Source organism: Empidonax traillii, unplaced genomic scaffold (genome assembly GCF_003031625.1).
Source record: "Empidonax traillii isolate 1590-97213 ecotype Southwest subspecies unplaced genomic scaffold, ASM303162v1 scaffold78:size1262613, whole genome shotgun sequence".
NCBI lineage: Eukaryota > Metazoa > Chordata > Aves > Passeriformes > Tyrannidae > Empidonax > Empidonax traillii.
The window spans coordinates 1,109,480-1,120,561 of record NW_020955271.1 but is presented as its reverse complement, the minus strand read 5'-3'; positions in this window follow the sequence as shown (position 1 = coordinate 1,120,561).

Genomic DNA, 11,082 nt, shown 5'->3' with positions numbered 1-11,082 from the left:
ACATTTGACTGTCCCGTTAAGCTTCTCTGTCAGCCTTGTTGTCACTTCTCTTTCAGCACATGATGTCAGCTCTCCTGCCATCTTGCTATCACTCTTTTCAGATGGCAGGATTCACAGACTTAGCTCACAGACCTGTTTGTACATTGGAAGACAAATATTTGTCATACTTGCTTCTCATCCTCCATTAAAAATAAGTTTAAGAAGGAAAAGCCAGTCAAGAAAGTACTGACACTGACTTTCTCTGCCAGCAGTGTTCCAAAACACTGGATTTTTTCTTTTGCCTATACAAAGAGGTGAGAAGGATTAAGAAGTGAAGGATTCAGTTCAGCTAGGGAATAAGCATACATATTCTGTAATGGCTTTTCAAGTGCTTTCCTACATGTAGGTCATGAACAGCAGAAGTTTTGGTCATTATTATAATTTTGTTGTGGGATTCTTTTTTTCCACTAATCTAATGGTGGCTGAGCAATCATTTTGCACTACTGGGCAAAGGCAATAGCAAACTTGCTAACTGTGCATTTTTATACTGCTCCCCAGCACAAAAGACACACCTCAAAGCACCCAAGGTGGCAGGTTCTAAAATGCCACTCAATTTAACAGCAAAATATTGCTATACACACTGTGTGAGCAGACCTCAGGTTAGTATTAGTTGGTATAATGTGATATATGAGAATGTGCAATTCTTGATCACTGCAAAGGAGAATAAGAAAACAGGTCCTTATAGCAAAATCTTTCCATTGTGTGTTCCCTTTGCTGAACATGAATAAGCTCTGACTTCCATGAGCTGGATTCTCAGAGGATGGAAGTCAGTAACGGTAAATCACCCCAGCTGAGTATCTCCTCCTCAGTATAATAAGCAGTTTATGTATCCGGCTGCAAAAGTGTTCTAGGAAGTTCCCAAACAGGAAGGAGATCCTTGCCTGAAGTAATTTGCAATCTAAAGGCTGGATCCTACCAAAGCATCTGGTCTGAGGTTTTGAACAGCTTTTACTCCCATAAGATTCAAAAGGTATTCAGGGAGCCCATGTCTTATATCATGCTGTAAAGTTTGGCTAAAATTGCCTGTAAACTAATCTCAGGCACTTTCTGTGTTACCTTAGTCTTCAAAATGTGACAGAAATGTGCAGTGGATAAATGAACTGAAATTAGGCTCACAAGGAGATAAAATTATATTAACAGGCATATAAACATATCATATTGCAAGTGAAAGACAGACAGTAACAATATCTAAAAAATTTGAAAAATATGCAAATCTTCCTTCCCATGGGCTTGACCCACAAGCGCAGTGCTGCCAGAATGGATTGGTTAGTGCCACAGAGTAAACTGTGCAGCAGCTATAGATCACAGACTTAAACCTACTGTCACAGACCTCCTTTCTTATGACCATTTGTTTCATTTAAATACCACCTGGCCACCCTTAAGCCAACAGTGATGTTCTTTATATCTTCAAATAGGTGTCATGATAAAGAAATGAGAACATATATCCCATGTTATACGAGTAAGGAGAATTTATGCTGCTGCAGATTAGCTAGCTTTTCCTTTTTTACCTTGATTTTCAAAGAGCCCAAACCTACCGAAAAGTTTGATTTTCTCTTTAATTTAGTTTCTGGCTTTTCAGTCAGTTTTTTTTAAGAGTTACATTTTTGGCTGGAGTACTTAATGCTTTAGTCACTCTGTACGGACATTGCAGAACATTGCAAAGAATATTTGACCCCTGCCTTTTATTTCCTAAGTGTATCATCAGTGCCAAGCACTGAATATATTAGCAGAATTGGGCATTGCTAAATAGCAACACTAAGTCTAACAGATATGGATTTTAGTTAGTTAGCATGCACTAACTACCTCAAGTGATGGCAGGAAATGACAGCTCCAAGGCTGAAATCAGATCCAGGCAGGTGGGCTCCTAAAGGGGCTCAGTGCAAACACAAATGTTGGCCCGTGTGGATCCAGCTGCAGCAACAGAGCCTAAGGTTCCAGAGGCCTTTCGAGAAAAACCTGTTGTATTTAAAATCTAATGCATCCTACACATTATTTATTATGCACACACATCATATATGATGTGTCACATGTGGTGATGCATCAACACTGCCTGCACCAGATAGTTAAGGGCAACAAGTGCTGCCTATGTAAAAAACTAAGTAAAATATAGAGGTCCAGACTTGCCTGTGGTGAGACATTCCAGTAATTCTCAGGTTCAGGGTTTTTGTTCCTAAATAAACAGATGGACTGAGTACACAACATCTTATCGAACTCCAAGATACTGAGTTCCTGTGAAAGAAAAGAATCTGAGTGAACGGCTTTTCCTTGCAAGCGTTTCCCTCGTTGTGTGGAAGACAAGGGATGAGTTACCCAGCCATCAGAGCAGATGCAGAAACCAATGGAAATGAGGAGATAAAAAGCCAAAGCCCAGGGATTGGCTCATAGAGAAAGAAGTGTTGTAATTGCTAAATCACCCAAACTGCTTTGCCAAACTTTGACATGCTTGATTTCCTGTGCTTAAATAATTTTTAGGCTTGGAAAAAAAAAAAAAAAGGCGAGGGGGAGGGGAAGTGCGGAAAAATAACCAGTTGTTCCTTGTATAGTGCAGGAAACATGTATGATTTATTGCTTTAAGGTTATTTTTGAAGGGGCTGCCTGTGGCAGCCGGAGTGCCGGAGAAGTCACTGAGGCCTGTCCACTTGAAGGGCTCAAACTGTTTCCTGAACAGCCCTTCTTCACTCGTCACCTCCGACAGCTCCCTTTGACAACGTGTGACTGGGGCCCCGGAGTGTTTTAAAGCCGCGGGGGGCCGGGGCGGACAATGGGGCTGTCAATTACCTTTTCCCCCGTCGTGAAAAGGGCCCGCGGACAATGCGCGGGGCGGCGGGGGGCTGTGCCGTGCCGCTCCGAGCCCGCCGCCCCCGCCGCATTCACCGCGGCCCCGGCCCCGGCCCCGCCGGGACAAGGTGTCGTGGGTGTCGCCGTGGCCAGCCCCGAGCTGCCGGCGCGGAGCCGCCGCCGCCCCCGGCGCTGCGGCGGGGCGAGCAGGGCAAGGGGCTGCCCCCACCCCATCCCCATCTCCGCTCCCCACCCCACGCCCGAGGGGGAACGCCCAGGCTGCACTACCTAGAGTGTGCCTTTAAAAACTTCCTGTGTGCCTTGATGGCTTGCTGAGAGGACTGTCCATCATACAGGCTCTTTGTCTAGCAGTCACTGCCATTTGAATTTGACTGACTGAGGAAGCCCGAGTTATTTGTAAAGAACAACAAGGCTTTTCATTCATAATTTCAGTGGGGGGACAGGGTGCTAATGACTGAGCTTGAATAACCAGGGAATGCGGTATTCAAGGCAGGAAGAAGCCCAACTGGCTGCCAAATGAGAGGAAGGGAGGGAAAGGGGATGTAGGTGAAAGTTGTGTGAAAAGGCAAACAATGAAATCGGGATCACACGCATGTATACAAATACAAATCAGTTTTCAAAAGGTGAGAGAGGCAAAGACAGAAGCAGGAAGGGGAGCTGAGGAAATTCCCGTTTCTATTTCATTGACTTGCCTTTAGAACTAGCTTCTGCAATGCTAAATCCGAGACGGTCTCAGCAAAAAGCTCTCTTCCCTCCTGCAACACACCCATACACCCCCACCCCCCGAGAAAACGCTTTCCCTCTCCTATTCCTTTTTTACTACAGAGAAAGTCTTTCGATTTGAAGATGGGCTGAATGAAGATTTTGCCTCTGCAGCTTAAGCTCCAGTTTCGACCTAACATGAAAGCACTATCGCTAGCCCAGGCTGCAGTCCAGCACCTACCATCCATACGTATCATTTTACATATTGAACATCTAAATTTATATATTCTCTAACTCTGCAAAAATCTTGTCTTCACAGAAGTCAAACTTTACCTGGTGCAAAAGCTATTCAATTAAATAAAGGTTGTCGCCATTATTTCTGTTGTCTGCAGTGGGATTTTTAATAAGGTATTAACAGAAATGGATTTTATAGAACCGTAATTTGTGTCCTTGTGGCAAAAACAAACCTACAGAGCTAAGAAAGAAAATACAAATTCAAGAACACATACTTTGGAAAACACTACTGCTTTGACACAACGTAAACCATCAGAAGTTGATATAATTTAAGTCAATTTGAATTGCGTTGTGAGTAAGCAACAATAAGAAAACTTAAAATATGTTAAATAGTTTAAATATTTAACCTCAAAAATGAAGGAAGTTTTCCCAGTGGGCTTATTTTGCAAGCTTGTTCTGTCAGATGGATTTATTGTATACATTTGTAACACAATTTCCAATGCTTCCTTTAGCTTTTGTTAATTAGAACACCTTCCTGGGAGCTGCTGTCGACAGCTGGATTCCCTCCCTGACCTGAAACACCGCAGACTTTCACTCGAGCTCCAGGAGTCAGGGGTTTCTTTAGGAGGAACAGCTCCAAGATTCAGCTTCTCTGTTAGCTGATGCCTTTGTGGGGCTTTTGAAAGTAATAGCCTGCTTAAAATACAGGAAAAGATGATTACAAAACCACAAATGAGATAGGAGTGACTACACCAGATGCAGAGACGGAAGTTTAGAGGAACTCTTTAATCAAGGGGTGGGAGTGGATGCTCCTGCAGAGATAACCTTGTTTAGATAGTCAAACATTTTGTCCTCTTCCCTCTCGAAGTAAGATAAGTATAATTATCTAACAGTTCATACTCTTTTTTAGGGTGTTCTGATTCTGTTAGACAGAGACTCTGAAATTTCAGTTGTGCAGAAAGGGTCTGAAGCCCACAGGGAAATCAGTGCCGGGCTTCCATGCGAAGCAGCAGGTACACACAGCAGAGAGACTGGACTGGGATCTGAGACCCCTAGTTCTTGCTTTTCAGATAAGTTAATTCTTTCTTTCTCACCTCGTTTTTCTCACCTGTAGAATGAACATAGCTACATCTACTGAAAACTAGTTGGAGATCTATGGAGAAAAATGTGATATAATATCCAGTGTTTTAATCGTTGTCATTGATACTGTCATTATAATCAGGAGAACAAGGACAGTACAGATCTGACACCAGGATCAGGGTCTTACTCCATTTTTTTACCTTTTTTTCTTTTTCTTTTAACTCATATAACCAAACAGTTTGAGGCTTTTACTTGGTTGTGTTCTGATTTTCAGACAAATGAGGGGGTAACACAAGTTTTATTTTCCTTTTTGTGCAAAATTAATTCATTCTAGGAAATTATTCTGTCCTGTACATGCCACCTCTACTTTCAGGACATGCTTATATGCTATTCAGATGAACACAAGTCTTTCTCAACTGTGGAAAATAAAAATAATCTCAACACATGGGAGAAAGATTTATTTTTTTTTTTTAACAATTGCTCAATCTGCTTCCTTTTGTTTGCAGCAAAATCTGTAAGTCTGACTTGTATCCCTTGACTGACTTGCAAGCTATATGCTACCAATTGCTAATCTCTTGGAGTATTTTTTAAACTCCACTGAAGAAAAGTACTTTATGCTCTGGGACAGCAGTGATGGCATGGAGGTCCATGCAAGCTACCTTGCACTTCTGAGGAGAGCAGGCATCTGTGTTCTTACAACTCCACTGCTCACAGTACCCAAGATACTCATTTACCTTTCTTCTACATTGCAATTTAGAGTTAGTTCAGGTATCTCTACATCAGTGGTTTTCCAACTGTGATCTGTGGATTTCTACAGACTACTTCTAAATGGGAGGTCTCATAATTTGAAATTTCAAAAAAAAAAAAAGCCTGAACTTCCCGTATGATTTTTTTCCCCTTCTGAAGAATAGAAGAATCTAGAGTCTACCGACTGAGAAATTTGAACACTACTGCTGCAAACCACAGTAGAGATGTGACAAGTCTCTTCATTAAACCTTCTTTCAAATTTCCCATAACTTCTAACATTGACCTCTTCCATTTCTTATGAGTCACTTTAATCCCAGGTCAACACATAAATGTCTGCATCCTGCAATAAAATATTTTGGGAATTTCCAAACCAGCACTTATTTACATTTTAATAGGCAATCAGCTGATTTTGCATAAAATTCTAGTATAGTCAAGCCCAGCATTATCTAACCTCTAACTGAATGAGTCTAGAAAGTGCAGTGTTACAAACATTAACAGATATAGCTTGTCTGTGCTGTCATTCTCATGATTACTCCTACCAAAGAAGTGAAAATGTTAGGAAGACCACCTTAGGACAAACAAATACACCATAAAAAGCCTGCTATAATACCAATATAGCAAATAAACTGCACTTAGTCCCATCCACACCAAATTGTCCCACTTTTGAACATTTGGTATCAAGGCATTTGAGAGAATTAATTATAAGATGCATTGTATAAGCTGGAAAGGTTTATAAAGTTAAATTCAAAAAAAACCAATGTTGATTTTATCAAGGACACAAATATAACCAAATAATACTGAATGACACTTCCAAGAGCATACTAGTTTTATTAGAACAATTTACATGCAAAAGCTCCACATTATGTTACAAGCACTAAATGTATGTATCCTTCAGCATAATTTCAGAAGGATCAGAAAAGGGATTTGTTTATTTTCTAAGTTTACATAAGTATATTTGGTATTCAACAAGAAAATATTCTCCTGGCAACTGTCCCTCTATATCCTGCAGCAATCACCACACGGGATAAAGTTAAACAGGATCAGGCCTATATCACCTTTAAAGAAAGTGTCTACTATGAGCTAGATCTGAAAAATAGTAGTTTAACCCCAGAAGATCTGAGCATCCCTAAAAAGGGACACCAAATCCAAGCAGCTGCAGAGCATGTGTATTCCCAACCAGAGTGGCAGATATTAATTCTATCTTTAACATTAGAAGTGCTATTCCTTGTCCCACTAGAGTGTATTCCCAGAAGCCTCTGTTCATTTTCCCTCTCTTCAGGGGGGAAAATTCCAGGATTTCCGTAAGGTAAACTACAATAAAAATTACAAAAGCAAAACTAACAGTACTGAGTTAGGGACTTTATTTATTTTCATAAAAAATGTCCTGCTTTTTACAGTGCAGTGCACTTGACTTCTCTTTTTCTCTCTATGATATATCTAAGTGGCCTTCTCGGGCCTGAGAATCTCAATGAAATATCAGTAGGCAAAAAAGTTTTACAGGTAATCACTTTAAAAAAGCTATATAATTATTTTATGTCCATTAGCCTTTTCAGAGCCACAAACACGGAAGACAATCAATTAAAGGTTTAAGTTTCTAAGGAACTACTGGGCATTAGAAGCAATGTGCAGCCAAACTTGGTCCTTTTAGGATGTGCAGAATCAATATTTGCATATCATTGCATTAACTCATGAGATAATGCACAAAATGTTCTCAAAGTCAGCAAATTTACTGCACTTTCATTCCCTTGCAGGAAGAATTCCTTATGAATTAACTTCCCTTTCTTTTCAAAAATGGGGGGAAAACACGTGTTTTCAGCTCCTGGGGCTGAAAATCAGCTCAAGTAAAACCTCATGGAACAATTTGAGCATGATGCAGAAAAGCTTCAACTATTTCAGGTGGGTGTCTGTCATGTCACAGACTTTGCAAGTGGCTGTGCCCCACTTTTCAACTGAAGTCACTGGAATTGCTACAATTCAAATATATCATGAATGTACACACCCATATGCATATAAAAACGTGTATGTTAGTACACCAATATACACATACACAACACTTACATTTCTCTGCTGACAACAAACTAAAGAACTTCATCTCCATAACCAAGGCCTGCTTGGGTTAAAAGCGGAGAAAGAAAATCCTGCAGTGGTTAGGGCAATCCACTAGGGGAAACATAATCACATGCATTAAGTCATTCTCTATGACAAGAAATGTGAAATGTGAGTGATACATGTAATCCTCCAAAAGCTGGTTCCAAGGTGCCATCAGATTAAAATATTGAGAAATCAGCTTTGAGTTTCCAACACACAAACACACAAGCAAAAAAAAAAAAAAAAAAAAAAAAAAAAAAAAAAAAAAAAAAAAAAAAAAAAAAAAAAAAAAAAAAAAAAAAAAAAAAAAAAAAAAAAAAAAAAAAAAAAAAAAAAAAGCGCCCACAATTTGTGCACTGTTTCTTGATTACCTGCGTGCCAGTTTGTGCACAAATCTTTGCAGGCTTGGTGTCTCTCTTTCAAACTTATCAGTACCTGGATGCTGTACGCTTGAGGTTCCGGTTTTTTGGAGGGGATTTTTTGAGCTATAGGACATTGATGCTTCACCATTTTGCATGCATGACTGACTTTGTGAATAAAAATAGCTACACTGTTTTCAGATCTGTCGTTGAGACTACTCTCTATATTAAGTGTATACACCTGTACTTGAGAACAGGCACATAGACTGATGATTGCACTACAGACCAACATGAACTTTCTGGTTTAAAACTCTATTTATATAGTCAGTATTAACACTGATAAATAATTTAAAAGACCCTTTCCACATGCATAGGCTTGCATACTTCTTTTAAACTATTTTGACTTTACCATGTGGGGGGAAGTGCTTTTTGTCTTTTCCACAGTGAGGTGAATATCGTGTCTTCTTTTTCTCGGGTGTTTTAACCCATACATCCTTCACAGCCTAATCCCGTGGATTGCCTCGTTGACACAGAGCGCACAGCCTGCACACAGGGCACCACCTCCAAGGATGCTCAAGTCTCTCCTCAGTGCATCCTCACCGAGACGCCGCGCTGCCGGGTGCCCCCTCCCGAGGGGGAGCTCAGGGGAAGGCCCGCGGCTTCGTCTGGCGCTGACCGGCGCCGGGGCTGCTGCCCCCGCGGAGCAGCCGTGACCCGCCGCCCCCCGCCCCAGCTCCGCGCTCCCTCTGGCGGGAGAGCGGCCGCGCCGCCGCTCCCCGGCAGCCCCGAGGGTAACCCACTCCCGCCGGGCTGCTGCTCCGTCGGAGGGCAGCCCCCCGCCTCCGTCTGCAGGCCCTGGGGGTCGAAGAGGGGTAGGGTGGGGAGGGAGGTCCGGGCTGCGTCAGGTCTGTGCGGGGTAGGGAGCGGTGGATCCCACTTGAAAAGAAGGAAAGAAGTGAGCCCCGTGTGACTCCGGCTGACCGCCCTGCCAACAACTGTGGAAAATAGGTTGCAACTTCAAAATATTATTGTGGAAGAATGGATACTTGCGTATAAAAACACGAAAACCCGAAGGCCGGCCGTGTGAGACACGCTGCCCTCTTTATTTACACGTTTTTATCGGGACTGACCACCTCCTCCACACAGCGGTGACCAGCAGGTGTAGGAGAGGAAGTGCCTGCGAAATCGCCTCAAGTAGAGGAGGGCTGGTGGGGGGTTTGCAGCGAGGGTTATTCATGTAAATAACGCAGCACGTTACACGCAGCCTTACACACCGTGTGTATCTGAAGCAGTGCCACACGTGGCGTGGAAACACTCGTGCTCAGTGCATGCCTGCGTGGGAGCGCGGGGACGCCTATAGATATAAGTTGGCGCAAGATGCCTAGGCCCAACCATCCACAGTGGCCCCGTCGGTGCTTGCAGCTCGTACCAAAGGGACCGAGCTGTGGCCGCGTCAGGGAACGCCCAGAAGACAGTCACGTTCGCGAGCTGCCTGCAGACCGTGTCCCCCGCACGAATGGGAACTGATTAAAATAAAGTTTGGGCGGGGGGGGGGGGGGGGGGGGGGGGGTTTTTTTTTTTTTTCCCACTAAAGAAAAATCCCACCCCACCCCCCGCAGAGGCGAGAGGACCTGTGTGCTGCCAGGGCCGCCGCGTACCCCGCGGGCGGCCGCCCGAGGCGCGGAAAGCCCCGCCGCCCGCTCCGCCCCGCCCCGCTCCGCGCCCCGCGGGCCCCGCTCCGCGCTCCCGCCCGGGCACGGGGGCGCCCTCCGCGCCGCCTAATCGCGTTAATCCGCGGGACAATGCCCCAAGTAATCACCCTTCCTGCTCCCTGCGCGGCCGGCGACTGGAAAGGGCGAAGGGGGGGGGGGGGGGGGAGGGGCAGAAAGTGCAAAGCTTTATTCCACTCGGTTAAGAAAATCGTGTGGGAGGGAAATGGGGAGCACTTGAACGCAGGTCTCCCCGAAAGCCCGCAGCGGCGGGGAGAGCGCGCCTTCCTCCCCGGGAGAGGCGAGTTCCCCTCGGCTCCCCTGCAAAGCTATCGCCGCCTGCCTCTGAGTAAATACACGAGCACAAAAGCAACCCCGAGCGGCGTGAGCCCGTGCACGGAGCAGCCTGTCGTGCTCGCAGGCTGCGGAGAGGCCCCGGTAGCGGGGCTGCCGCTCGCCCCGCGCAGCGCAGCCCAGGGGATCGCCGCGGACGGGCCGAAGCCGCCAGGCTGGCTCGGCGGCAGCACTGCCCTTTTGAATGCCTCCCGCAGCTCAGAGTGCTGGCAGGGCGCTGGGAGCGCCAGTGAATGTAGCCCCGCAGAGCCAATGAGCTGGGACCGGATGCGATATATCCTCTGGGACAACAACTGCTCTGTTCCTCCTCAGATCCACATGACGCCATTTACTGCTGCTTTTGCAGAGAGATCACCCTACCTCCTCCGGAAAGAAAAAGAGAGAGAGGGAGAGAGCGAGCGAGCAGAAAAACGCCGAGCCCCTACAGCTCAGATCTCAAATCTTCCTCCTCCTCCACCTCCTCCAAACACACAACAACAACCACCACCACAAATCCGCTGCGCTCCCAAAACAACCCCCCGATTGCAAACCACAGAGCTGCCTGCAACACACACGCTCGCAGAGGGAGCGAGAAAGCTAAGAGGGAGAGAGGGGAGAGGAGCCTGCAGCAAGCAGCTTCTCAGCAGAACGGCTACATTGCACAAGCTGCTTTTTTGGAGGAACTCAGTGGAAGAAAGCTCTGGGATTTTATTTTAGATCCACTTTATTTTGTTTTCTTTGGCTTTCCCCTTTCCTCTTGATCATTTGCAACAGCAACAAAAAAAAGTGACTTGGTATTGGCGAGTCGGCCTCCTGTTCATTGAGGAAAAAAAAAGAAAAGCGTGTGTGTGAGACTGATCTCTTTTTAGGAGCAAAGAAAACCCACCCCGACCCGAAGAGGTGATTTTATTATTATTACAGTGTATACGCGCACGCACGTATTTATAATCGATCTGGGGAGAGAGACCTAACTTTGCTCGGACTTTTTTTTT